Below are 26,521 nucleotides of genomic sequence, written 5' to 3'. Positions count from 1 at the left end.
GAGTTGACAGCCCTGCCTTCATCAGATGCCCCTGGTCAGAGAACCCTGAGCAGAGACACAGTTGGTCCCTTTGACTTTGGTCTGTGACTGAGGAAAGGGCAATTTCTTTTACCAGTGGGCCATTGCTGCCAACCAGCTGTGGGCAGTGCTAGATCTTCCTCTCTTCACCTGGTAATATGCAGCCAGGTCACACGCCAGACCCTGACATATGCCTCCTTCAGTTTCTGATCTCCTTTTCCAAATATCTCCATCACCTACCATCCACACCTGTAATTGTACTCTATGAGTCTTGAAGACTTCAGAAATCCCTTATAACATGAAATATAGCTGTGTGTGATCATACTTTATTTTCTGTTATCTTCCTTAAACATGACTTAATAATTCAGCAGATACTAATTGATAGTCATTGAGAACAAAAAGGAGGCAATTTGGGAATATTATGATTCAATGATGCCAAAATATTTTGCTCACAGAGGAGGACTTTGTAGAGCTGTAGAAAGGACAATAAAAAATGAAGTGAAAAAAAAAAACTTACCACGATGAATACTAGGTTGTTCTTGTATGTAAAATATGTAAAAGAGTAGTGTTGTAAGGGGCCCCAGAATTTGTAAATGGGAGTAATTTAAGGCATTGGGTTTTTTCTTTAAAGTTGCTGTTTAATAGGATTCAGATATTTAGATGAATTTTCTATAGCTTCAGTGTATATATGTATACGTGTTATATGTAACAGGTATATGACACATAATTTGTACATTTATTACATGTATTTATTTAATGTAGATATAGCAGAGGATAAAAATAGAGGAATTTCTGAAGGAACTGGATTGTAAACCAACCTTTTGAAGAAGCAGGTATCGAAAGAGAAAATTGCCATTTAGAGGGGATGGCATAAGCTCATGGAGGGGGAAACCACACACGAGGGGGCTACAGGCTGCTTGAACAAGGCACAGTGGCCGAAGGGGCGAGGCTGGGGGGTGTGAAGTTCAAGCCAGGTGGAGGGAGCAGCTGATGAAGCAGTCTGTAGGGGCAGCCTTGGTGTGGATCTGGAGGGTTCCCTGTAAGCTCCTGGGCAGAAGGATGACTCCATATGAAGACTGTGAAGGTGGCACTGGACAGACAGCTGGGTCGGGGCTGTTGAGGGAGACAGGGGACTGGAGGGAAATAAAGTGTCTGGTTGATCTCCAGCCATACACAGGTGAGTCTGACAAGGTGGGCAGAAATAATGTCTCCAACTCTTTCAGGGTGGGTGTGGAGGGTCTGCTCTCATTTCCCTCTTCTAGACAATTTCTTGGATAAAGATGAAGAGACTCAGAGGGATGGTTCCCTCTAGGTAAGGCTGCAGAGTGGGTCAGGTGGTCCTTTTCAGATGGCCCTCGCCCCTCCCTGCAGAAGGGGCTCAGGCTTCCTTCTGTGCATCTTTTTTTTGAGATGAACTATTGGGAAACCCATCGTGTTCAGGGAGCTGAGTCTTTTGCCTGGTGGTAGAACAATGACACATGCATTCTGGCTGATGTCTGGCTTCATTTTTGGAAACCATAACAATTATTCCTTTAAAATTCCAGATTGAAATGGAGAACTGAAATCTGAAAGTGGCTCTTCAAATGAGTGGGGCAATGTGTTTTAAGCATTTAATCTCGAAAGATTCCACTCACTTCCTCAATTATTTTAGATGCTGACTTTCTCTGAGAATAGAGAACCAAAGAGAGGAAACTCATTTTAATCTAATGTACTCTCAGTCAGTTTAGGGGGCTAAGGCCACAACTGGTGTTTGAAGGGGAAAAAAATAGACCCCCACGTGGAGCCAGGAAGGCTTCCATTTTCTTCTCAGGCTTAACACACCCTCAGGAAATGATTGAAGCCTGGGAAATTATGAATATCAGATTAATTGAACAGGAAAACCAGTGAACAGCTGCAATTTTCTATCATGGATTTTTTTTTAAATTTAAGTGATAGGAAACCTTTTTATGCATTGGGTTTTCCAAATTGATTTCAAGAGTATATTATCCTAATATGTAGTAATTTTACACAATAAAAAACTGGCTTTCTACTTGGAATTTTAGGCATGAGAATTGCATCATGATTGTTATACTTATTCGTTCTCTGATGAAAGAAAAGAAGATTGAACATTAAAAGCTGAAGGTCATCCATACAGTTGTCCCAATAGCAATCTGTGTACCTTTAACCCTGACTAGGAAAAGTAATTACCCTATGGCTTCTGGTGACCTCAACTAACCTTTGTTGAAGGGCCAGAGAAAATAAAAGCTGACCATCAGCCTGCCCTGGCTGCCCTGGGCTTAACCTGCTGTGTGAATGAAGAACAACCCAACAATAGGATGAGAGGATGTTGCCATGGAAATAGCCCTGGACGAAGGAGCAAAAATCAGAAATTTATCACAATTAATTGTTCTATTAAGAACCTCCCATCTTTTGGATTATTCCCTGGGGGTAGCGAGGGAAGATGTGTTCTCATTTAGATCTTATGAGAGAAAATTCTGCTTGCATAAATAAGGCAGCCCATATAGTAAAACCATTCTAAGTAGTGACGAGAATTGGACAGCTTTGTGAGAGATGGAAGGATCTCTATCTCCTCATAATCTATAAAGATGCAAATGCAAACAGCCAGGACAAGGGCCAAAGAATCTCGTTCTATCAGGGGAACCAGCTGAAGTGTGGGTCTGGACATACGTCTTTTTTATATTTTCAGTAGACTGTTGCCTGTGCTTTCATGCCTTGGCAAGGTCTGCAAAGTACAGGTAATGATATTTTAACAGTACAGAAATGTGTGGTCATATTTTATTCTGCTTATTTAGCCTGTCTGTTAAATAGAATCCAAGTTCTATGTATTTTTAACATGAACTCGTTTAGATTAGAAAATAGAAGCTTGCTATCCAATTATGTTCAGATTAAACTAGACTAATCCATGATGCTCTGGGTGCCATAGACTAATTGCAGAAAAAAGAAATAGAGTGAGAAATAGTTCCTTTATGGAGAGCCCACAAGTTATCTCTTAGGTAGAAGCAGACGTATTTAAAAGTAATAATATTTTTATTTTTAACATGAGAATGTTTTCATTTTTATTCATCATACGAAGATGAAATTAGACTTTCAAAATGTGGATTTTTTGATCAGTTCTTTCATTTATTTGTATTAAGTGGATTAATTAATTATTGAGCAAAGGACTATATGTCAACTTAACTTCTTTTTCGCATGACAGATAGCAATATGAAACGCTATTTGCTGTATTTCCTAAATAGTGAATTACTCATGTTAATCAGTTTTTAAAATAATTTGTGCTGCTAAAACAAAGCAGGTGGTTAAGCTCAGACATTGATTTTCTCTTTAATAGGTATTTCATCAGTGAAATTTTAACCACTGATGAAGGAGAATATAAACCATAGTAGGCGTTCACTGAAGACTCTTGCTTACAATGAGAAGATATGTTTTTCTGTCACAGTGTAAGATGCCAACATGAGTTTCATCCATGAACATATGAACCTATGAATTTTAACTCCAGATGTTGATAGGAAATTAATCTCATACTGGGGAGCATTATCAGCTTTCATTAGAACTTGGGAAGTTTACATTTAGTAGAAATAAACTTTTTAAATGAAGGGACATGTGTTGGAAATTCTGTTAACTAACAATGAAATCCAGCTCTTGGGCTTCTTGTTTACCCATCTGCTCCCTGCAGTTAGTTTATTACTTGTTTGGTGCGATTCTGGTATGGTTAGGGCCAGGATTCTGTTTGCTAACCCCCCAGGTACCTGTGGTTGGAAGGCCCATCTCAAATAATATAATAGACTTGGCCAGACTCATTGAACTCTCTCTCTGGCCTTCGGCAGGCTTTTAAGCTTTTTCTCTGCTATAGATAATAGTTTTTCTTAAGTGGCAGCAACATAGCTCTAAAAATACATCTACAATAAGGTCCTAGTTGTACTTACCTTATAGTTCAGCAGCACCTTGCTGGTGGCGATCATGCTTCTTAATTTCCATTTGCTTTAGTTTGCTGGTAAGCACATACCTGCTTGTAGGGTGCTAAGAGTGTTCTTTCTGGCTGAGATGTTTGCAGCGTTGGCCTTCGTCTTTATAGTTCTCACTTTATTTGGAACCTCTCCAGGTTTTCTCTGTTTATTAACCCTCACCTGGATGGCTTGGCTGAGGCAGCAGAACCAAAAGTAAAGATGGTAATGGGTTTCTGTTGTTTTACCTGTTTGGGCCAATAGAAGAGTGAAAGGGAGAATGATGATCAAGATCAAAATGTAAAAAACAGTGCTAATCTTTCCTTACATAGAGAGAGGCAGCAGATATCTACCTGGTCTCCCCCATTTAAAACGATTACGCATAATTTCTGCTGGTTTGGATAATCAGTTCTGTATTATAATTACGGAAAGATATTTAATTATGTACAGTTTACTTATGGACTACATTTTTATTGTTCTCAATTTTGTTCAGAGGAAAAAAATTATACATATTTAGTGAAGTTTACATAGAAATCTTCCCAAAATAATTTTGTAAGGAATAGGGTAGATCAAATCTGTCAATGACTAGATATTTAAGTGCAGACATGAGAGTATTTACTGATTTATAACTAATAAAGGTTCAACTTAACTGCTCTTTAATGACACCTATAAAAATGGTATTAAAGTGTGATGAGCAATTTAAAAGACAAGGACTACTGAGAAGAGTTTTTTATATTTTTGTAGCTATCTGCACTTTATTTTTAATCTTTTATTCTATGCGTGCAGACTTAACTATGAAATAAATCCACAAACTCTTCAGTGTAAATGAGGAGCTAAATACAGAGTGTAAGAATCACAAAAATAATTATGTCATAAATGAAAGCAAAAATTAGATGATAAATATGTGTGTGGAAAAATGCCAAAAATTGCCAAGCACTACGCTTTGAATGTACGTATTAAAAAACCAACAGGCATTTTGTGAAGAGAGTTCAAGATGATTTTTATAGGGTTAACATTACATATTTTAAACAGCATGGTATTTTGTCAGTAGAGTTTAAGATAATTCATATAAGGTACACATACAAATTTTTAAAATTGCATGGCATTTTGTCAAGAGAGTTTATGATAATATTGGGTTGAATAGACACTTTCAACTGAAAGGGGAAAACCTATTTTAACAGTTTTTGGGTGTTAACACTACCAGCTCCAAATTAAGCAAACATTAACGACGTGACATTATTCTGACATACTCAGTATTTAAAATATCTTTCCATGGATTATGTGTGGTGTAATGAATCATATATAGAATATAGGATATTTTAGCGGAATATCAAACTGTGGTGTTAGTACTGTGTCTGGGTTAAAGAACGTGAAAACATCATAAAAAATTATATGGCATCAGTGTTCCTCATAAAAGGACATAATTCAGTCTTGTTCAACAGACCGATGGAAATGAAATGCTGTCAACCTTTCTACATTTTCAAGCACAATGTATAAAGAAGGTAACTCATGAAAACAAATTTAAATCTATTTAAATACACCACAGAAAACAAAGATATTCCAAAGAAATAGTCAAATTTGCTTCTCATCAAGTCCTGCAAGGTTCATCCTTGGTTGAAGTAGGGAGTAGGAATTTTATAAACGATTATGTTATTTAATAAACATATATATATATCTCCATATATATTATGTCATCCTGAAGCAAATGATTAACCCAGTTTAAAGTCACAACTACTAGAATTCAATATACAATAGTACCAGGTATCCAGCTATGAAGTAGCTGGGCTTGGGGCTTTCTACTTCCACCTCCCCACCACATGCACATAACTACAGTTCATATCTAAGCTTTGAGTAAGAATATCAGCTACCCTAAAAGTTACCTTCAGGATGAAATACCTTTAAATGCTGCAGCGCCCTGGATTTCCAGTTAACCAAACTATATTTCCAGCAGAAACTCCTGGGGTATAGAGTAGTTCTCATCTGTAAGCCCTTCCCGCTGGTCTTCTTAGGAAGCGTTGCTGGAGCGCTTTATTTATTTATTTTTAATCCTGTTGATAATTTGACTCTCTGTCAACTAATGCTTGCCGACTCATCACTAGCCTTTCTTAGGGTGGAGATGAGTGGAAGGTTGAAGGACTGCAGGCCATACATCATTCTCCCCTGCTCAGTGCACCTTAGTATGAACATGGCATCATGACTCTGAGGAAAGGAGGGGAAAGCTGAGCCATCAGATGTTCCACAAATTGCAGGCTTTCCCTGTGTCCTGTAGTGCCGGAAAGGGGGATTATTGCTGCAGAAAAAAAAAAAATCTGGCCACACTGTAGAAATAATCACTGCAGTTGAGCTCCCTGCTATCTCCCCCTGTTTTTTCTCTCTCTCTTTCTCTCTCTGTGTCTCTTCCTTTCTCTTTTTCTTGCTCTCTGTATGAGGCCCCAGCTGATTCAGGCTGCATCCAACCATACATAAATCATTCCCCTTATTCTATTGGTTACATGGTACATGGCAAGTATTGATTTTTTCCGTTGCCTCATTGCTGGAGAACACTTGGTTTTTGTGAGACAGAAAAAGAAAAAACCAAACCAAACCAAAGCAAACAAAAAAACCCTCACCAGAGTTTTGTCTAGATAAGAAATAATCAGGTAGATGTGTACCATGCTGATGATAAGTGCATTCTAAAAAGAGCGTACTTTTGGGAGGCCTTTTACTGTCTATTTGCGTGTTCCCAATATCTCCTGTCTCAAAATTTAAAAAAATAAGAATTGTTTCTAGTGGTGGAGAGCTCTGGGCTAAGGAAGTAGGAAGGATACACACAGAGAGAGAGCCTCTCTAATTGTTCAGGGTAAGGAGGCAACTAATTGACCACTGCTAACTCCAGGAAAAAAAGAAAGTTTAGTTAAAACACAACTCACTCAAAAAACAGGAATAAAGAGGCAAACATGATGCCTCATGGCCAAATGACAACATACAAGACAGGAAAAAAGAGATGTTTGCCTAGGTTCATTTTGTGTGGTGATAAAATGTGCAATTGCGCCTTGTTTGTGTGAAGTATAAATGCAAAACACTGTCAAAATACTGTGTCTTGTAACACTCAGGGGCGGGAAATAGCAAAAAAGCAAATGTGTCTTAGTTTAGGATTCTGACATTTAATTCTTCAGAACCTAAGTTAAAACACACACGAGTCTTAATATTTGTCACCAAGAGCCATTTGTTTTAAAGTGATAGTGGCTCTTGGACTCTATCCAAAGGGGTTTTATTCCTGAAATATCAAAATGACTTCTTTATGAGGTAATGCTGTCCAAAGGAGCATCCCAATATATGAGGAAATTGTTATAACGAGGAAATCATTATAAGAAGGTGATAGTGCTAATATAAGATGCGACAAGATGGTAAAAACCCACTTTCATTTTATGAGCCTATGTTACAACTGATTATTAATGTAACAAAAGGTGAAGTTTAAGAACAGAACAATTCAGTGAGTTACACAGATGGCAGGGTATTTGTGTTTTTTTCTTTTTTTTGAGACGGAGTCTCACTCTGTTGCCAGGCTGGAGTGCAGTGGCGCCATCTGGGCTCACTGCAACCTCCGCCTCCCAGGTTCACGCCATTCTCTTGCCTCAGCCTCCCGAGTAGCTGGGACCACAGGCATCCGCCACCACGCCTGGTTAATTTTATTTTTGTATTTTTAGTAGAGACAGGGTTTCACTGTGTTAGCCAGGATGGTCTCGATCTCCTGACCTCGTGATCCACCTGCCTCGGCCTCCCAAAGTGCTGGAATTACAGGTGTGAGCCACCGCACCCTGCCAATTTTTGTATTTTTGGTAGAGGCAGGGTTTTACCGTGTTGGCCAGGATGGTCTCGATCTCTTGACCTCATCATCTGCCCGCTTCAGCCTCCGGTGGCAGGGTATTTTCTTTTGTGTTCTACTTAGAGCTGTCAACTAATAAATTTACCATGCAAAAATTACAAGTGAGAAGTGTAATGGCTTCTTTAACCTACTTTATGAAGTTAAAACATTTCTTTTAAATCCAAGCCTTTACTCCTTACATAAACAGAGTCCATTAAAGTTAAACTGTCACTAGCCTCGAAGTCAGACTATGATTTCTCCTTTTTTTCTTCATAAAAATTGTGCTAGAGGATTCTTTTTGTCTTTTTGGTCTGTCAGTTTACTTTGCAGCCCTTGGTCTTTAATCCATGTTTATGGTAAGGTCTGCCCAACAGAGGATTCTGTGGAGTTGAGCTGTGAGGGGCTACCCAGGTTAGAGCTGTGGCCAGCCCTTTGGGTGTTTAGCCTCTCAATGCACGGAATACTACTCATCTCTCTTCTCTTTATCAATCCCTTTTATTGAAGCACCCAGAGCTTCTCTTTTTACATTTAAGTGCTGGTTTATCTAAATTGCCATTTCAAGGGAAACCATGAATTAAGATTTGGGAGAAGGCCTTAGGAAACCTGCATGGAATTTTGTAGATATTAATGGTTCATTGTTTTGTTTGTTTGTTATAGTTTGGGGCTCCAGCCCACTGCTTATTTTCTCAATCATCTCATATCCATATACTGGGGAGAGTAAGATTGCCTGTCAACTTACCTAGATGGCAAAAGAGTTCCTAAAGGACTTTGAGCAATTCGAATTTAAAAGGAAACGGACAAGAAAATGACAAAAACTATAGGCAACGCTTTGAACCTGACCTTTTTACTTTTTTCTTTTCTCTGCCTCATCCTTTCCTAACTCAACAACTTGAACCTGTTTTTTGACCATTAGTTGTTGCCAGTGGTTCGCTGGGCCGAGGGGAACCCGCAGAGCTAAATGCCCATGCCTCCTCCAAACGCAGTGGGCTCACTAGGCAAATGCACAGGCATAAAAACTTCTGCGCAAGCAGAGGTGCATGTCACACACGGTACAGTTTTCTGCTGTGTAACTCTAGTACTCTCTAGAGGTCTGTTTCTCTAGAAAAATCATATAAGAACCTTAAGTGATGAATACCAAAAGTGCTCTTCGTTTCAATGTTTTATTTTCATTCACTCTAACAAGATTTTAACTGACAAGCAGAGCCTTGCCCATGGTGGACACTAAACAGGCATTTGTTTGTTTAGTTTGGTACAGTGTGGGCTCCAAAGGAGAGGTAACTATAACCAAGGCTAGCAATTATTATGCACTTAGGGGGTCACATGTATTATTTCATGTAATTCCCATAGCAACCCTGTTTTTAACCAACCATATTTTTATGCCCATTTTAAAAATGAGGGCATTGAGGCTGAGACAGGCCAGGTAATTTGCTGAAGGCCACCTTGCGAATCAAAGGTGGAGTTGTGTTTCAGACCCTGTTGCTGTTAACCATCACCCAGTGAGGTGGGGCAGTGGCTGCCTGGCAGAGGCCCTTTTTGCCAGCTGGGAGTCTTGAGCAAGAGCTTCAGCAAGAGCATAGCTTCTGTGCTGGACGAAGCACATTGTATCCCATGATTTTCATATTCTGTGGGTATACGTTGGTTCACCATAAAAAAAAGAAATCTTTAGAATTTCCTAGTGGCGATTGCCATTGAAAGGAATTTCTTTGTGAACGCTTTTGAACATGAATATCATTTTTGGGAGGAAAATGTCTACCTGCTAACTATTTGGTGTGGTATAGCTAATGTGAGGCTCACGCATGGAAGAAGTGATGGTGGCAGGGCCCCAGCACATGACAGTCCCACATAGAACCCACACACTGCTCTGAGGAACCGTGATTCTCCGCAGAAAGTGGTAAGAATGCTCAGTTGAATTAATAGGTTTTTCCGAGAACCCAAACACCACTCTTTCTTTTATCTCTTCTACGGAAACACTGCCGGGGAAACAACATAGTGAGTGGGGCTTACCTTAGATGATCTCCTGTAACATCAGGTCATAATGGCTTCAAAATTTTAAGGTAGGAAGAAATGTAGTTGAGAAGCTGGTTGTTGATCTTGTCTGCAGCAAACTCCTTAGAGGAGGAAGATGGCTCAAACCTATTCTGAGGGGACTAAACCGAGGTTTTCCTTCCAGAGTCCCCTCTTACCCAGTGCTCTTGGTCTCTGTAACAGAAGATTTATGCTTAAGTATTGAGGGCAAGTATGTATTTCAAAATGTAAACTAAATAATAATAATAATAAAGTTGGTAACTGATGTGGGCACACATCACCAGGTATCCATTTACCTTTCTTCTCACCACATTCCTGCCATTGTTTTTGCTCTTCTTTGTGCCCATCTGATGGATATATTGGCCAATTCCCAAACTAAGATCTGGAAGGGACATTATGACAGTGGCTACCTTAGAGCACATCCCAAGAAATACTGCTGCGCAGCCATTTGCTTACTCCTGGACTGCATTAGCAGTTGATAAGTCCCAGTAAACAGGGCTGTCCTAGCTTATCGGCACTCATTTCATGGCCTGGGTAGAAAAACAAAAGAGGTGTGAATGGGCTGTGGGAGAAGACAATGTAACCAATACCCTGTGTTCTAAAACTGAATCAAAAAGAACCAGGGAAAGGTATTTTACCTGAATTCATTGCTTAGCAACAAAGACATTACCTCCAGAGAATGCTGTCCTATAGGTTACCGAGTAACTGGCTGTGACAATTACCAAACAGCTGGCCTACTAATCTATATACCCTTTAACCCCAGCCAGCTGAAAAGGGACCATGGACAGTTCACAAACAATAGACACACATCTAATGTTTTATTTAAGAGCTGAGAGAAGTCACAGCTGTATTGGTCCTGCAGCCACTTGGCTTGAACTGTTGTAACTTGGATGTCCTGCCCTCCAGGGTCTGTGGCACGTGAAAAAACAGTTTCTAGCAGAAGGCAACCTGGTGGAGCTTTAGGGAGGAAATACTTCTTGTAACTAACCCCAAAGTGCAAAGTTTTGTTGAGGAGAAAGAACTGGATGCAAAGAGTCATTTAAAGGCAAAATAAAATCTGCTTCTTCCCAATTTCTAATTGATAAATACTGAGTTGGCCTGGCAATAGAATATCATATACAACAGATTAGAGACTTATGATGTTGTTAGATATAAACAGTGCTTAGCACAATTTTGACTCCAGGAGGATTAGATTCCGATATTCTTACTCTAAAAGACCACATTATAAGCCAGGATTTTTTGCTAAGTAATTTCTTTTCTGGGACTCTGAGAAAAATCCATCAAACCAAGATACATTTGTCTGCATATATTATTCACATGCATATCTTGAGGATTTTTAATTCCTAACATCTGAAAGTACTTTCCTCTGTATCTGTGAACCCTCAAAATGTCTACTTGCAGGCTGACATGAAGGTCAATCTATTGCATGATGGACTGTCCAGAATAATTTAGAGGAGGCCTCACTACAATCTCCTGCCCCACCTGCCTCCATAAGACCCACTGCCTCCAAAAGACCCGCTCTGAGAGACTCTATTTCTAGTAACTGGAACTATAAAGTGCTGAAATTGGTCTTTAAAAATGAACATGCCAGAACCTCCAGCCTCCACAACTAAGTCATGAGCCCTCATTCTTGGAAGTTTTGCTTCCATTTCAGTTGTGCTGGTATTGAGTTAGACATCTTAGAAACTCTTTGGAATTTGTTTACCATCACATAAGGAAGCTCATTATCTTAGTTTATAGTCGTGTTTCGTTTTGGAGCAACCAAGAAAAAAGGCCAATAAAAAAGGAAAAATTCTGACCCTGCTTACCAGAATGGCACAGTAGTGGTGCAGTTTGATGATCGGAGTTTTGTTTAAAATAATGTGTTTTAATGGATTAATGGCCTTTCAGCTTTAGAAGATAATCTGAAATGATGTGTTGAATGCTAAAATGTAGTCAGACAGCCCATGTAGATCCCAGTGTTTCTAGGATTTCACATAATATTTTTAGCCCTGCACATTGTAGAAGTGCTAGCTTTTCTATACATCCATAAATATACTGGTTATTTTTGGTGATGAAATTTTTAGAAATCATCATTGAGAAGTAATTCAAATATCACACATTTCTACAAGTACATGACTCTCTGGGTATTCCCTAGCTATTTCATCAATTAAGTTAGTAGGTCCAATATGAATAATAGCTGCCATGTATTAAGTGCCTACTGTGCACTAGTCACTTTACAGGCATGCCTCAGAAACATTGTGGGTTTGGATCCAGATCGCCATAAACAAGTGAGCCACAAGAATTTTTTGGTTTCCAATTGCATATAAAAGTAATGTTTATACTATACTTTAGTCTGTTAAGTTTGTAATAGCATTATATGTTAAAAAATAATGACCATACCTTCAGTTAAAAGTATTTCTGAAAAATGGTAATGATCATCTGAGCCTTCAGTGGGTCATAATCTTTTTGCTGGTGGAGGGCCTGGCCTTGATGTTGATGGCTGCTGACTGATCAGTGTGATAGCTGCTGAAGATAAGACCACAAATAAGTTTGACACATCAATTGATTCTTCCTTTCATGAAAGATTTCTCTGCAGCATGGAATGCTATTTGATAGCATTTTACCCACAGTAGAATTCTTTCAAAGTTGGAGTCAATCATCTCTGACCCTGATGCTGCTTTATTAACTAATTTTATTTAATAAAATAAGTTATGTAATAGACTAAATCCTTTGTCATCTCAACAATTTTTATAGCATCTTCACCAGGAGAAGATTCTATCAGAAGAAACCACTTTCTTTGTTCATCCATAAGGAGCAACTCCTCATCTGTGAAAATTTTATCATGAGCTTGCAGCAATTCAGTCACATCTTCAGGCTCCACTTCTAATTCTAATGTTATTATTATTTCCACCACATCTGCAGTTTTTCCTGTAGTAAAATCTGGAACCTCTCCAACTCATCCATAAGGGTTGGGTCAACTTCTTCCAAACTCCTGTTAATGTTGATATGACTCCCTTTCATGAATCATGAATGTTCTTAATAGTATCTAAAATGGTGAATCCGTTCCATAAAGTTTTCAATGTACCTTGCCCAGATCTATCAGAGGAATTTCTATTTGTGGCAGCTATAGCCTTACAAAATGAATTTCTTAAATAATAAAACTTGAAAGTTAAAATGACTTCTAGATCCCTGGGCTACAGAATGGATGTTGTGTCAGCAGGCATGAAAACAACATTCATTTCTTTGTATACCTCCATTACAGCTCTTGGATGACCAGGTGCATTGTCAATGAGGAGTAATGTTTTGAAAGGGATCTTTTTTTTTTTTTCCTAGCAGTTGGTCTCAACAGCGGGCTTAAAATATTCAGTGAACCATGCAGTAAACACATGTGTTGTCATCCAGGCTTTTTTATTCCATTTTTAGAGCACAAGCAGAGTAGATTTAACATAATTCCTAAGGGCTGTAGGGTTTTCTGAATGGCACATGATAATTGACTTAAAGTCACCAGCTGCATTACCCTCTAAAAAGAGTCTGTTCTTTGAAGGTTTGAAGCCAGGCATTGATTTCTCATCTCTAGCTATGAACATCCTACCTGTCACCTTCTTCCTCGAGAAGACTGTTTTACCTATGTTGATGATCTGTTGTTTAGTGTAGCCATCATCATCAATTATGTTAGTTAGATTTTTCTGGAAAATTTGCTGCAGCTTCTATATCAGCACTTGCTGCTTCGCCTTGTACTTTATATTATGGAGATGCTTCTTTCCTTAACTCTCATGAACTAACCTCTGCCACCTTCATACTTTTCTTCTGCACCTTCCTTAACTCTCTCAACCTTTACAGAATTGAAGAGAGTTAGTACCTTGCTCTGGATTAGGCTTTGGCTTAAAGGAATGTTGTACCTGGTTTGATCTTCTATCCAGACCACTCATGCTTTCTGCCTATCAGCAATAAGGCTGCTCTGCTCTCCTATTATTCGTGTGTTCACTGAAGAAGCACTTTTCATTTCCTTCAAGAACTTTTTCTTTCCATTCAGAACTAACTGTTTGTGCAAGATGCCTAGCTTTGGTCTATCTTGGCTTTCAGTATGCTTTACTCACTAAACTTAATAATTTCTAGCTTTTGATTTAAAGTGAGGAGCATGTGACTTTTCCTTTCGCTTGAAAAATTAGAGATCATTGAGGGTTATTAATTGGCCTAATGTCAATACGGATGTGTCTCAGGGAATAGGGAGCCCAAAGAAAGAAAGAGAGACAGGGAATGGCCAGTTGGTGGAGCCATCAGAACACACACAGCATGTATTTATTAAGTTCTCCATCTTAATATGATGCACTTGATATGAGCACTGTTTGTAGCACCCCCAAAATTATAATAGTAAAATCAAAGATTGCAGATCACACATCAGCAAAGCAGACATAATAATAATAATAATACATTTGAAATATCGCAAGCATTACCAACATGTGACACAAAGACATGAAATGAGCAAATGCTATTGGAAAAATGGTGCCAATAGGCTTTCTCAATGCAAGGTTGCCCCAAATCTCTTTGTAAAAAACCTCTTTGTAAAAAACACAGTATCTGCAAAGTGCAATAAAGCAAAGAGCAATAAAATGAATTTTGCCTGTATATATTTCACCTATAATTCTTAAACCAGTTCTGCAAGATGTTGTCACCTGCATTAAAAAGTTTGTTTTGATTTTTAGATCCCATAAATGAGAATATGTGACACATAATAATTGTACATATTTATAGAGTACATGTGATATTTTGATACCTATATACAATGTATAATGATCAAGTCAAGTTGATTGGCGTATCTATCACCTCAAACATTTATTATTTACTTGTGTTGGGAATATTCAAAATTCTCTCATCTAGCTAATTTGAAATATACAGTAAATTATTGTTAACTACAGTCACCCTGCTTTGTTACACAGCATTAGAACTTATTCCTCCTACCTAATTGTAATTTTGTAGCTGTTAATCAATCTTTTCTTATCCCGCTCTCCTCTTTCCATTCTCAGTCTCTCGTAACCACTGTTCTACTTTCTGTCTCCACGAAATCCACTTTTTTAGCTCCCACATATGAGTGAGAATATGTGATGTTTGTCTTTCTGTGCCTGGCCTATTTCACTAATGCAGTGTCCTCCAGGCTTATCTGTGTTGTCACAAATGACAGGATTTCATTCTTTTCCATGGCTGAATAATATTCCATTGTGTATATATACCACACTTTCTGTGTCCATTTATCCATTGATGGACACAGGTTTATTTCATATTTTGCCTGCTGTAAATAGTGCTGCAATAAGCAGGGGAGTGCAGGTAGCTCTGACATTGATTTCCTTTCCTCTGGATATACACCCAGTAATGGAATGACTTGATCATATTATATTTCTACTTTTAGTTTTTTGGCTAACAGCCATACTGTTTTCCATAATGGCTGTACTAATTCACATTCACATAAACAGTCCATAGTAGTTCCCCTTTCTCCACATTCTTGCCAACATTTGAATTTTTTGTCTTTTTTATAATAGCCATTTTATTGGTAAGATGATCTCGTTGTGTTTTTGATTTGCATTTCCCTCAACAAAAAATGTTGAGCATTTTTTTCATAGACCTGTTGGCCTCTTTTAAGAAAATGTGTATTTAGAGTGTTTTCTCATTTTTTAATTGGATTTTTTTGTCTTTGCTACTGATATCTGAGTCTTTATATACACTAGATATTAATCCCTTGTTGGATTGACAGTTTGTAAATATTTTCTCCCAATCTTTAGATTGTCTCTTCACTCTGTTTATTGTTTCCTTTGCTGTGCAGAAGCTTTTTAGTTTAATATAATCCCATTTGCCTATTTTTGTTTTTGTTGCATGTGCTTTGAGATGACTCTAGGAAGTCTTTACCCGGACTAATGTCCTGAAGTATTTCCCCTATGTTTTTGTCTAGTAGTTTGATAGTTTTGGGTCATATGTTTAAATCTTTAATGCATTTTGAGTTGATTTTTTTACATGGTGGGAGGTAAGGGTCTAATTTCATTCTTTTGCATGTAGATATCCAGTTTTCTCAAAACTGCTTATTGAAGAGATTGTTCTTTCCCCAGTTTTTGTTCTTGATGCCTTCATTGAAAATCAGTTGGCTGTAAATACATAGATTTATTTATGGGTTCTCTATTCTGTTCCATTGGTCTATGTATCTATTTTAGTGCCAGTACCATGCTGTTTGGTTACTATAGCTTTGTATTATATTTTAAAGTCAGGTAGTGGGATGTCTTCGGCTTTGTTCTTTTTGCCCAGGATTGCTTTGGCTATTTGGAGTCTTTTGTGATACTATATAAATTTTGGGAGTTTTTTCTATTTCTGAGAAGAATGTCATTTGTATTTTTATACAGATTGCATTGAATCTGTAGATCACCTTGGGTTTATGGACTTTTTAACAACATCAATTCTTCCAATCCATAAACATGGAATATCTTTTTATTTTTTTGTGTGTGTCCTCTTCGATTATTTTTAAATCAATGTTTTACAGTTTTCATTGTAGAAATATTTTGTCTCTTTGGTTAAATTTATTCCTAGATGTTTTATCTTGTTTTTGTAGCTATTGTAAATTAGATTTCTTTCTTTCTTTTTTTTTTTAAATTATACTTTAAGTTCTGAGATACATGTGCAAAACGTGCAGATTTTTTACATAGGTATACATGTGCCATGGTGGTTTGTTGCACCCATCAACTCGTCATCTACACTAGGTATTTCTCCTAATGTTATCCATCCCCTTGCTCCCCACCCCCGGCAGGCACCAGTGTATGATGTTCTCCTCCCTGTGCCCATATGTTCTCATTGTTCAACTCCAACTATGAGTGAGAACATGCGGTGTTTGGTTTTCTGATCCTGTGTTAGTTTGCTGAGAATGATGGTTTCCAGCTTCATCCATGTCTCTGCAAAGGACATGAACTCATTATTTTTTATGGCTGCATAGTATTCCATGGTGTATATGCGCCACATTTTCTTTATCCAGTCTAACCTTGATGGGCATTTGGGTTGGTTCCAAGTCTTTGCTGTTGTGAATAGTGCTGCAATAAACATACGTTTGCATGTGTCTATATAGTAGAAGGATTTATAATCCTTTGGGTATATATGCAGTAATGGGATGCTGGGTCAAATGTTGTTTCTAGTTCTAGATCCTCGAGGAATAGCCACACTGTCTTCCAAAATGGTTGAAATAATTTACACTCCCACCAACAGTTTAAAAGTGTTCCTATTTCCCCACATCCTCTCCAGCATCTGTTGTTTCCTGGCTTTTTAATGATTGCCATTCTAACTGGCATGAGATGGTATCTCATTGTGGTTTTGATTTGCATTTCTCTAATGACCAGTGATGATGAGCTTTTTTTCATATGTTTGAGTGTCTGTTCATATCTTTCACCCACTTTTTGATGGGGTTGTTTGTTTTTTCTTGTAAATTTGTTTAAATTCTTTGTAGATTCTGGACATCAGCCCTTTGTCAGATGGATAAATTGCAAAAATTTGCTCCCATTCTGTAGGTTGCTTGTTCACTCTGATGATAGTTTCTTTTGCTGTGCAGAAGCTCTTTAGTTTAATTAGATCCCTTTTGTCAATTTTGGCTTTTGTTGCAATTGCTTTTGGTGTTTTAGTCATGAAATCTTTGCCCATGCCTACATCCTGAATGGTATGGCCTAGGTTTTCTTGTAGGGTTTTTATGGTTTTACGTCTTACATTTAAATCTTTAATGCATCTTGACTTAATTTTGTATAAGTTGTAAGGAAGGGGTCCAGTTTCAGTTTTCTGCATATGGCTGGCTGGTTTTCCCAAAGGAATCCTTTCCCCATTGCTTGTTTTGTCAGATTTGTCAAAGATCAGATTGTTGCAGATGTGTGGTGTTATTTCTGAGGGCTTGGTTCTGTTCCATTGGTCTAAATATCTGTTCTGGTACAAGTAGCATGCTGTTTTGGTTACCATAGCCTTGTAGTATAGTTTGAAGTAAGGTTGCGTGATGCCTCCAGCTTTGTTCTTTTTGCTTAGAATTGTCGTGGCTCTATGGGCTCTTTTTTGGTTCCATATGAAATTTAAAGTAGTTTTTTCTAATTCTGTGAAGAAAATCAATGGTAGCTTGATGACAGTAACATTGAATTTATAAATTACCTTGGGCAGTGTGGCCATTTTCATGATATTGATTCTTCCTATCCATGAGCATGGAATGTTTTTCCATTTGTTTGTGTCCTCTCTTATTTCTTTGAGCAGTGGTTTGCGGTTCTCCTTGAAGAGGTTCTTCACGTCCCTTGTAAGTTGTATTCCTAGGTATTTTTTTCTCTTTGTAGCAACTGTGAATGGGAGTTTGCTCATGATTTGGCTCAGTGTTTGTCTGTTATTGGTGTATAGGAATGCTTGTGATTTTCGCACATTGATTTTGTATCCTGAGAATTTGCTGAAGTAGCTTATCAGCTTAAGGAGGTTTTGGGCTGAGATGCGGTTTTCTAAATACACAATCATGTCATCTGCAAACAGAGACAGTTTGACTTCCTGTCTTCCTATTTGAATGCCCTTTATTGCGTTCTCTTGCCTGATTGCCCTGGCCAGAACTTCCAATACTATGTTGAATAGGAGTGATGAGAGAGGGCATCCTTGTCTTGTGCCAGTTTTCAAAGGGAATTCTTCCAATTTTTGCCCATTCAGTATGATTTTGGCTGTGGGTTTGTCATAAATAGCTCTTATTAATTTGAGGTATGTTCCATTGATACCTAGTTTATTGAGAGTTTTTAGCATGAAGGGGTTTTGAATTTTATTGAAGGTCTTTTCTGCATCTGTTGAGATCATCATGTGGTTTTTGTCATTGATTCTGTTTATGTGATGGATTACCTCTATTGATTTGTGTATGTTGAACCAGCCTTGCATCCCAGGGATGAAGCCAACTTGATTGTGGTGGATAAGCTTTTTGGTGTGCTGCTGTATTCAGTTTGCCAGTATTTTATTGAGTGTTTTTGCATCAATGTTCATCAGGGATATTGGCTTGAAATTTTCTTTTTTTTGTTGTGCCTCTGCCAGTTTTGGTATCAGGATGATGCTGGCCTCATAAAATGAGTTTGGGAGGATTCCCTCTTTTTCTATCGTTTGGAATAGTTTCAGAAGGAATGGTTCTGGCTCCTCTTTGTACCTCTGGTAGAATTTGGCTGTGAATCCGTCTGGACCTGGACTTTTTTTGGTTGGTAGTCTATTAATTACTGCCTCAATTTCAGAGCCTGTTATTGGTCTATTCTGGAATTCCACTTCTCCCTGATTTAGTCTTGGGAGGGTGTATGTGTCCAGGAATTTATTCATTTCTTCTAGATTTTCTAGTTTATTTGCATAGAGGTGTTTATAGTGTTCTCTGATGGTAGTTTGTATTTCTGTGGGATCAGTGGTGATATCCCCTATATCATTTTTTATTGCATCTATTTGATTCTTTTCTCTTTTCTTCTTTATTAGTCTGGCTAACGGTCTATCTATTTTGTTGATTTTTTCAAGAAACCAGCTCCTGGATTCATTGATTTTTTTTGAAGGGTTTTTCATGTCTCTATCTCCTTCAGTTCTGCTCTGATCTTAGTTATTTCATGTCTTCTGCTAGCTTTTGAATTTGTTTGCTGTTGCTTCTCTAGTTCTTTTAATTGTGATGTTAGGGTGTCAATTTTAGATCTTTCCTGCTTTCTGTTGTGGGCATTTAGTGCTATAAATTTCCCTCTACACACTGCTTTAAATGTATCCCAAAGATTCTGGTACGTTGTGTCTTTGTTCTCCTTGGTTTCAAAGAACATCTTTATTTCTGCCTTCATTTAGTTATTTACCCAGTAGTCATTCAGGAGGAGGTTGTTTATTTGTATTTGTTTTATGTATTTGTCCAGTTTTCAGTGAGTTTCTTAATCCTGAGTTCTAATTTGATTGCACTGTGGTCTGAGAGACTGTTATGATTTCCGTTCTTTTGCATTTGCTGAGGAGTGTTTTACTTCCAATTATGTGGTCAATTTTAGAATAAGTGTGATGAAGTATTGAGAAGAATGTATATTCTGTTGATTTGGGGTGGAGAGTTTTGCAGAGGTCTATTAGGTCTTCTTGGTCTAGAGCTGAGTTCAAGTCCTGAATATCCTTGTTAATTTTCTGTCTTGTTGATCTGTCTAATATTGACAGTGGGATGTTAAAGGATAGTTAGCTCTTCTTGTTGCATTGATCCTTTGATCATTATGTAATGCCCTTCTTTTGTCGTTTTTGATCTCTGTTGGTTTAAAGTCTGTTTTATCAGGCAACCCCCCTTTTTTTTGCTTTCCATTTGCTTGGTAAATTTTCCTCCATCCCTTTATTTTGAGCCTATGTGTGTCTTTGCATGTGAGATGGGTCTCCTGAATACATCACACCAGTGGGTCTTGACTCTTTATCCAATAAGCCACTCTGTGCCTTTTAATTGGGGTGTTTAACCCATTTACATTTAAGGTTAATATTGTTATGTGTGAATTTGATCCTGTCATTATGAAGCTAGCTGGTTATTTTGCCCATTAGTTGATGCAGTTTTTTCATAGTGTCGATGGTCTTTACATTTGGGTTTGTTTTTGCAGTGGCTGGTAGCAGTTTTTCCTTTCCATGTTTAGTACTTCCTTCAGGAGCTCTTGTAAGGCAGGCCTGGTGGTGACAAAATCCCTCAGCATTTGTTTGTCTGTAAAGGATTTTATTTCTCCCTCACTTATGAAGCTTATTTTGGCCAGATATTAAATTCTGGGTTGAAAATTCTTTTCTTTAAGAATGTTGAATATTGGCCCCCACTCTCTTCTGGCTTGTAGGGTTTCTGCCTAGAGATCTGCTGTTAGTCTGATGGGCTTCTATTTGTGGGTAACCCAACCTTTATCTCTGGCTGCCCTTAACATTTTTTCCTTCATTTCAACCTTGGCGAATCTGACGGTTATGTGTCTTGGGGTTGCTCTTCTTGAGGAGTATCTTTGTGGCGTTCTCTGTATTTCCTGAATTTGAATGTTGGCCTGTCTTGCTAGGTTGGGGAAATTCTCCTGGATAATATCCTGAAGAGTGTTTTCCAACTTGATTCCATTCTCCCTATCACTTTCAGGTATACCAATCAAATGTAGATTTGGTCTTTTCACATAGCCCCATATTTCTTGGAGGCTTTGTTCATTCCTTTTCATTCTTTTTTCTCTAATCTTGTCTTCATGGTTTATTTCATTAAGTTGATCTTCAATCTCTGATATCCTTTCTTCTAGTTGATTGATTTGGCTATTGATACTTGTGTATGCTTCACAAAGTTCTCGTGCTGTGTTTTTCAACTCCATCAGATCATTTATGTTCTTCTCTAAACTGGTTATTCTATTAGAAATTCCTCTAACCTTTTATCAAGTTTCTTAGCTTCCCTGCATTGGGTTAGAACATGCCCTTTCAGCTTGGAGGAGTCTGTTATTACCCTGCTTCTGAAGCCTACTTCTGTCAATTTGTCAAACTCATTCTCCATCCAATTTTGTTCCCTTGCTGACGAGGAGTTGTGATCCTTTGGAGGAGAAGAGGTATCCTGGTTTTGGGAATTTTCAGCTTTTTTGCACTGGTTTTTCCTCATCTTTGTGGATTTATCTACCTTTGGTCTTTGCTGTTGGTGACCTTCGGATGGAGTTTTTGCATGGTTGTCCTTCTTGTTGATGTTGATACTACTGCTTTCTGTTTGTTAGTTTTCCTTCTAACAGTCAGGACCCTCTTCTGCAGGTCTGCTGGAGTTTGCTGGGGATCCACTCGAGACCCTGTTTGCCTGGGTATCACCAGCAGAGGCTGCAGAACAGCAAAGATTGCTGCCTGCTCCCACCTCTGAAAGCTTCATCCCAAAGGGGCACCTACCAGATGCCAGTTGTAGCTCTCACGTATGAGGTGTCCATCGACCCCTGCTGGAGATGTCTCCCCATCAGGAAGCATGGGGGTCAGAGACCAACTTGAGGAGGCAGTCTGTTCCTTAACAGTGCTCGAGTGCTGTGCTGGGAGATCTGCTGCTCTCTTCAGAGCCAGCAGGCAGAGTGTTTAAGTCTGCTGAAGCTGCACCCACAGCCACCCCTTCCCCCAGGTGCTGTGTCTAAGGGAGTTGGGAGTTTTATCTATAAGCCCCTGACTGGGGCTGCTGCCTTTCTTTCAGAGATGCGGTGCCCAGAGAGGAGGAATCTACAGAGGCAGTGTGGCTAGAGAGGCTTTGCGGCACTGCGGTGGGCTCCACCCAGTCCGAACTTCCTGGAGGCTTTTATACTATGAGGGGAAAACTACCTACTCAAGCCTCAGTAACTGCAGGTGCCCCTTCCCCCACCAAACTCGGGTGTCCCAGGTCAACTTCACACTGCTGTGCTGGCAGCAAGAATTTCAAGCCAGTAGATCTTAGCTTGCTGGGCTCCATAGGCATGGCATCTGCTGAGCTAGATCACTTGGCTCCCTGGCTTCAGCCCCCTTTCCAGTGGAGTGAATGGTTCTGTCTTGCTGGTGCTCCAGGTGCCACTGGAGTACGAAAAAAAAATTCTTGCAGCTAGCTCAGTGTCTGCCCAAACAGCTGCCCAGTTTTGTGCTTGAAACCCAGGGCCCTGGTGGTGTAGGCACCCAAGAAAGTCTCCTGGTCTACAGGTTTTGAAGACTGTGGGAAAAGCATAGTATCTAGGCTCGATAATGCCATCTGTCTTGGCATGGTCTCTCAGGGCTTCCCTTGGGTAGAGGAGGGAGTTCCACTACCCTTTGCTTTTTCTGGGTGAGGTGACACCCCACCCTGCTTCTGTTTTCCCTCCATGGGCTGCACCCACTGTCTAACCATTCCCAGTGAGATGAATCAGGGACCTCTGTTGGAAATGCAGAAGTCACCCGCCTTCTGTGTTTGTCTTGCTGGGAGTTGCAGACTGGAGCTCTTCCTATTCAGCCATCTTGCCCGGGAATAGATTTCTCTCTTAATTTCTTTTTCAGATTGTCCACTATTGGCACATAGAAATGTGGACTGACTTTTGTATATTGATTTTGTATCCTGCAATTTATTTTTTACTTTTAGTAGTTTTTTTTTTGGTAGAGTCTTTAGGTTTTCTAAATATAAAATCATGTCATCTGCGAACAGAAATAGTTTGACTATCGCCTTCTCAATTTGAATGTCCTTTATTTCTTTCCCTTGCCTAATAGCTCTGTCTAGGACTTTCAGTACTATGTTGAATAAACATGGTGAAAGTAAACATCTTTGTCTTGTTTGGATCTTAGAAGAAAGGCTTTCAATTGTTCACTCTTCATTATGATGTTAGCTGTGGATTTGTCATATATTGCCTCTATTGTTTTAGGGTTTGTTTCTTCTGTCCCTAACTTGTTTAGGGATTTTATTGTGAAAGGATGTTGAATTTTATCAAATGCTTTTTTTACATCTATTGAGCTGATCATATGGTTTTTGTCTTTCTTTCTGCTGATGTAATGTATCATATTTATTGATTCTGTATATGTTGATCCATGTTTGCATCCTTGGGATGAATCCACTTGATCTTTGTGTATAATCTTTTTGATGTGCTGTTGAATTTGGTTTGCTGGTATTTTGTTAAGGATTTTTGCATCTATGTTCATCAGGGATATTGGCCTGTAGTTTTCATTTTTGTTTGTGTTCTTGTTTAGTTTTGTTATCAGGGTAATACTGGCTTCATAGAATGTGTTTGCAAATTCCCCCTCCTTCAATTTTTTGGAATAGTTTGAGAAAAAATGGTATTAGTTATTCTGTGAAAAGTTTGTAGAGTTAGACAGTGAAGACATCTGGTCCTAGAGTTTTCTTTCTTGGGGGAATTTTTATTACTGATTCAATCTCATTGCTGGTTATTGGCCTGTTTAGGCTTTCTATTTCTTTGTGGTTCAACCTTGGTAGATCGTATGTGTTCATGAGTTTATTCATTTCTTCTAAGTTTTCCAACTTGTTGGCATATAATTGTTCATAGTAGTCTTTAATTATCCTTTTTATTTCTGTGGTATCGTTGTAATGTCTCCTTTTTCATCTCTAATTTTATTGATTTCAGTAAAACAACTTTTTGTTTGTTAATCTTTTATATTTTCTTAATCTTAATTTCATTTATTTCTGTTCTGATCTTCATTATTTTTTCTTCTGATTTTGAGTTTCATTTGGTCTTGATTTTCTAGTTCCTTCAGGTGCATCATTAAGTTGTTTATTTGAAATTTTTCTACATTTTACATGTAGGCATTTATTGCTATAAACTTTCCTCTTACTACTACTTTTGCTGTATTACATAGGTTTTCGTATGTTGTGTCTCCATTTTTTAATTTGTTTTAATAAATTTTATATTTTCTCTTAATTTCTTCATTGACTCAACTCATTTGTTTTCCAAGAGCATGTTGTTTTGTTTCCATATATTTGTACAGTTTCCAAAGTTTATCTTGTTATTGATTTCTAGTTTTATTCCACTGTGGTCAGAAAAGATACTTGATATAATGTTTATTATTATTATTATTATTATTATTATTATTATTATACTTTAGGCTCTATGGTACATGTGCGCAATGTGCAGGTAAGTTACATATGTATACATGTGCCATGCTGGTGCGCTGCACCCACCAACTCGTCATCTAGCATCAGGTATATCTCCCAATGCTATCCCTCCCCCCTCCCCCATAATGTTAATTTTTAAAAACGTATTGAGACTTTCTCTGTGGCCTAACATGTGGCCTATCCTGAAGAATGTTCCATGTGCTGATGAGAAGAATGTGTATTCTGCATCTGTTGGATTAAACGTTCCATAAATGTCACTTAGTCCATTTATTCTAGAGTGTAGTTTAACTTTGATATTTCTTTGTGGATTTTCTGCTAGATGATCTGTCTGTTTTTGAAAGTTGAATGTTGAAGTTCCCTACTATGGTTGTATTGCAGTCTATCTCTTCCTTTTGGTCTGTCTATATTTGCTTTATAGAGTTGGGTGCTCCAGTGTTAGGTGCATATATATTTATAATTATTGTATACTTTTGCTGAATTGACCTCTTTATCATTATATGATGACCTTCTTTGTCTCATTTAACAGTCTTAGCCTGAAGGTCTACTTTATCTGATATAAGTATAGGTACTCCTGCTCTCTTTGGTTTTCATTTGCATGGAATATCTTTTTTCATTCCTTTACTTTCAGTCTGTGTGTCCTTACAAAGTGAGACAAGTATCCTTGTAGGTAGCATATAGTTGAGTCTTCTTAAAAATTCATTTAGTCACTCTATCTCCTTTAAATGAGGAATTTAATACATTTATATTCAAGGTTATTATTGATAGATAAAGACTTGCTCCTGCAATTTTGTTAATTGTTTTCTAATTGTTTGGTAGATCATTTGTTCCCTACCTCCTCTTTTGCTTGCTTTCTTTGTGATTTGATGACTTTCTATAGTGGTATGCTTTGGTTTTTTTCTTTTTCTCTTTTGTGTATCTATCATAGGCTTTTGCTTTGTAGTTACCCTGAGGCTTACATAATACATCTTATATGTATAACTGGTTTATTTAGACTGATAGCAGCTTAATTTTTATTATATACACAAACTCTCCATTTTTACTCCCGCTTCTTCCACGTTTTATGTTTTTGATGTCACACTTCACATCTTTTTGTAATATGTATCCCTTAGCAAATTATTGAAGCTTGCATTGTTTTTTAATAGTTTTGCCTTTTGACACTTATACTAGAGACATAATTGATTTGCCAGCACCATAACAGTATTAGGGTGTTTTGGATTTGACAGTGTATTTATTTTACTAGTGAGTTTATAATTTCATATGTTTTTATGATACTAATTAGTATCCCTTCCTTCAGCCTGAAGAACTTCCTTTAGCATTTTTTTGTAATGCAGATCTAGTAGTGATAAGCTCTCTCAGCTTTTGTTTGAGAAAGTCCTTATCACCTCTTTTTTTTCGAAAGACAGGATTGCTGGGCATATATTTTTGGTTGACAGTCCTTTTCTTTTAGGATTTTGAATATATCACCCCACTTCCTTCTGGCTTGCAAAATTTCTGCTGAGAAGTCTGCTGATAGTCTTACAGAGGATCCCCTGTATGTAACAATTTGTATAGAGACTCCCCTGTATGTAAAAATTTGCTTTTACCTTTGCTGCTTTAAACACTCCCTCTCCCTCTTTGTCTTTAAGTTTTGACAGTTTATCCATGATGTGTCCTGGTGTGGGTCTCTGAGTTTATCTGATTTGGTGTGCTATGGGCTTTCTGCATCTGGCTTTCTAATTTCCTCCCCAAACTTGAGAAAGTTTCTGCAATTATTATTTTGATTATATTTTCATTGCCTTTCTCTATTTATTTTCCTTCTGGCATGCCAGTAATGCATACGTTGTTCTGCTTGATGGTGTCTTAGAAGTCTCTTAAGCTATATTCACTTTTGTTCATTCTTTTTTTTCTTTCTGCTCTTTAGATTGGATGTTTTCGAGTGATCTGTCTTCAAGTTTGCTCATCCTTTCTTCTGCTTGATCTAGTCTCCTCTCGAACCCCTCTATTTACATTTTCAGTTCAGTTATAGCACTCTTTAGATCTATGATTTCCATTTGGTAATTATTTATACTTTCTGTCTCTTCTTGAAGTTTTCAGCTTGCTCTTTTATTGCTGTGTTGACCTTGTGAGTATCTTTATAACATTATTTTGAATCCCTATTGGGCAAATCATAAAACTTCACTTCATTCAAGTTGGTTTCTGGAGATTTACTTTGTTCTT

General features: G+C 38.0%; 1 long non-coding RNA gene across 2 annotated transcripts in view; it reads right to left on the bottom strand.

Moving 5' to 3' along the window:
* LOC112132079 (uncharacterized) overlaps positions 1-10,408 on the bottom strand; it is a 118,925-nt gene extending 108,517 nt beyond the window's left edge. For both annotated transcript variants that reach the window (XR_010136291.1, XR_010136290.1), the window contains exons 1-3: positions 10,125-10,408; positions 9,808-10,002; positions 3,942-4,207 (exon numbers count right to left, since the gene is read on the bottom strand). This is a non-coding gene — a long non-coding RNA (uncharacterized LOC112132079). The remainder of the gene's footprint in view (positions 1-3,941; positions 4,208-9,807; positions 10,003-10,124) is intronic.
* Positions 10,409-26,521: the final 16,113 nt, after the last annotated feature.

The sequence above is a fragment of the Pongo abelii genome, chromosome 12, assembly GCF_028885655.2.
Source record: "Pongo abelii isolate AG06213 chromosome 12, NHGRI_mPonAbe1-v2.0_pri, whole genome shotgun sequence".
Taxonomy (NCBI): domain Eukaryota; kingdom Metazoa; phylum Chordata; class Mammalia; order Primates; family Hominidae; genus Pongo; species Pongo abelii.
This window is presented reverse-complemented; position numbering and strand designations above follow the sequence as displayed.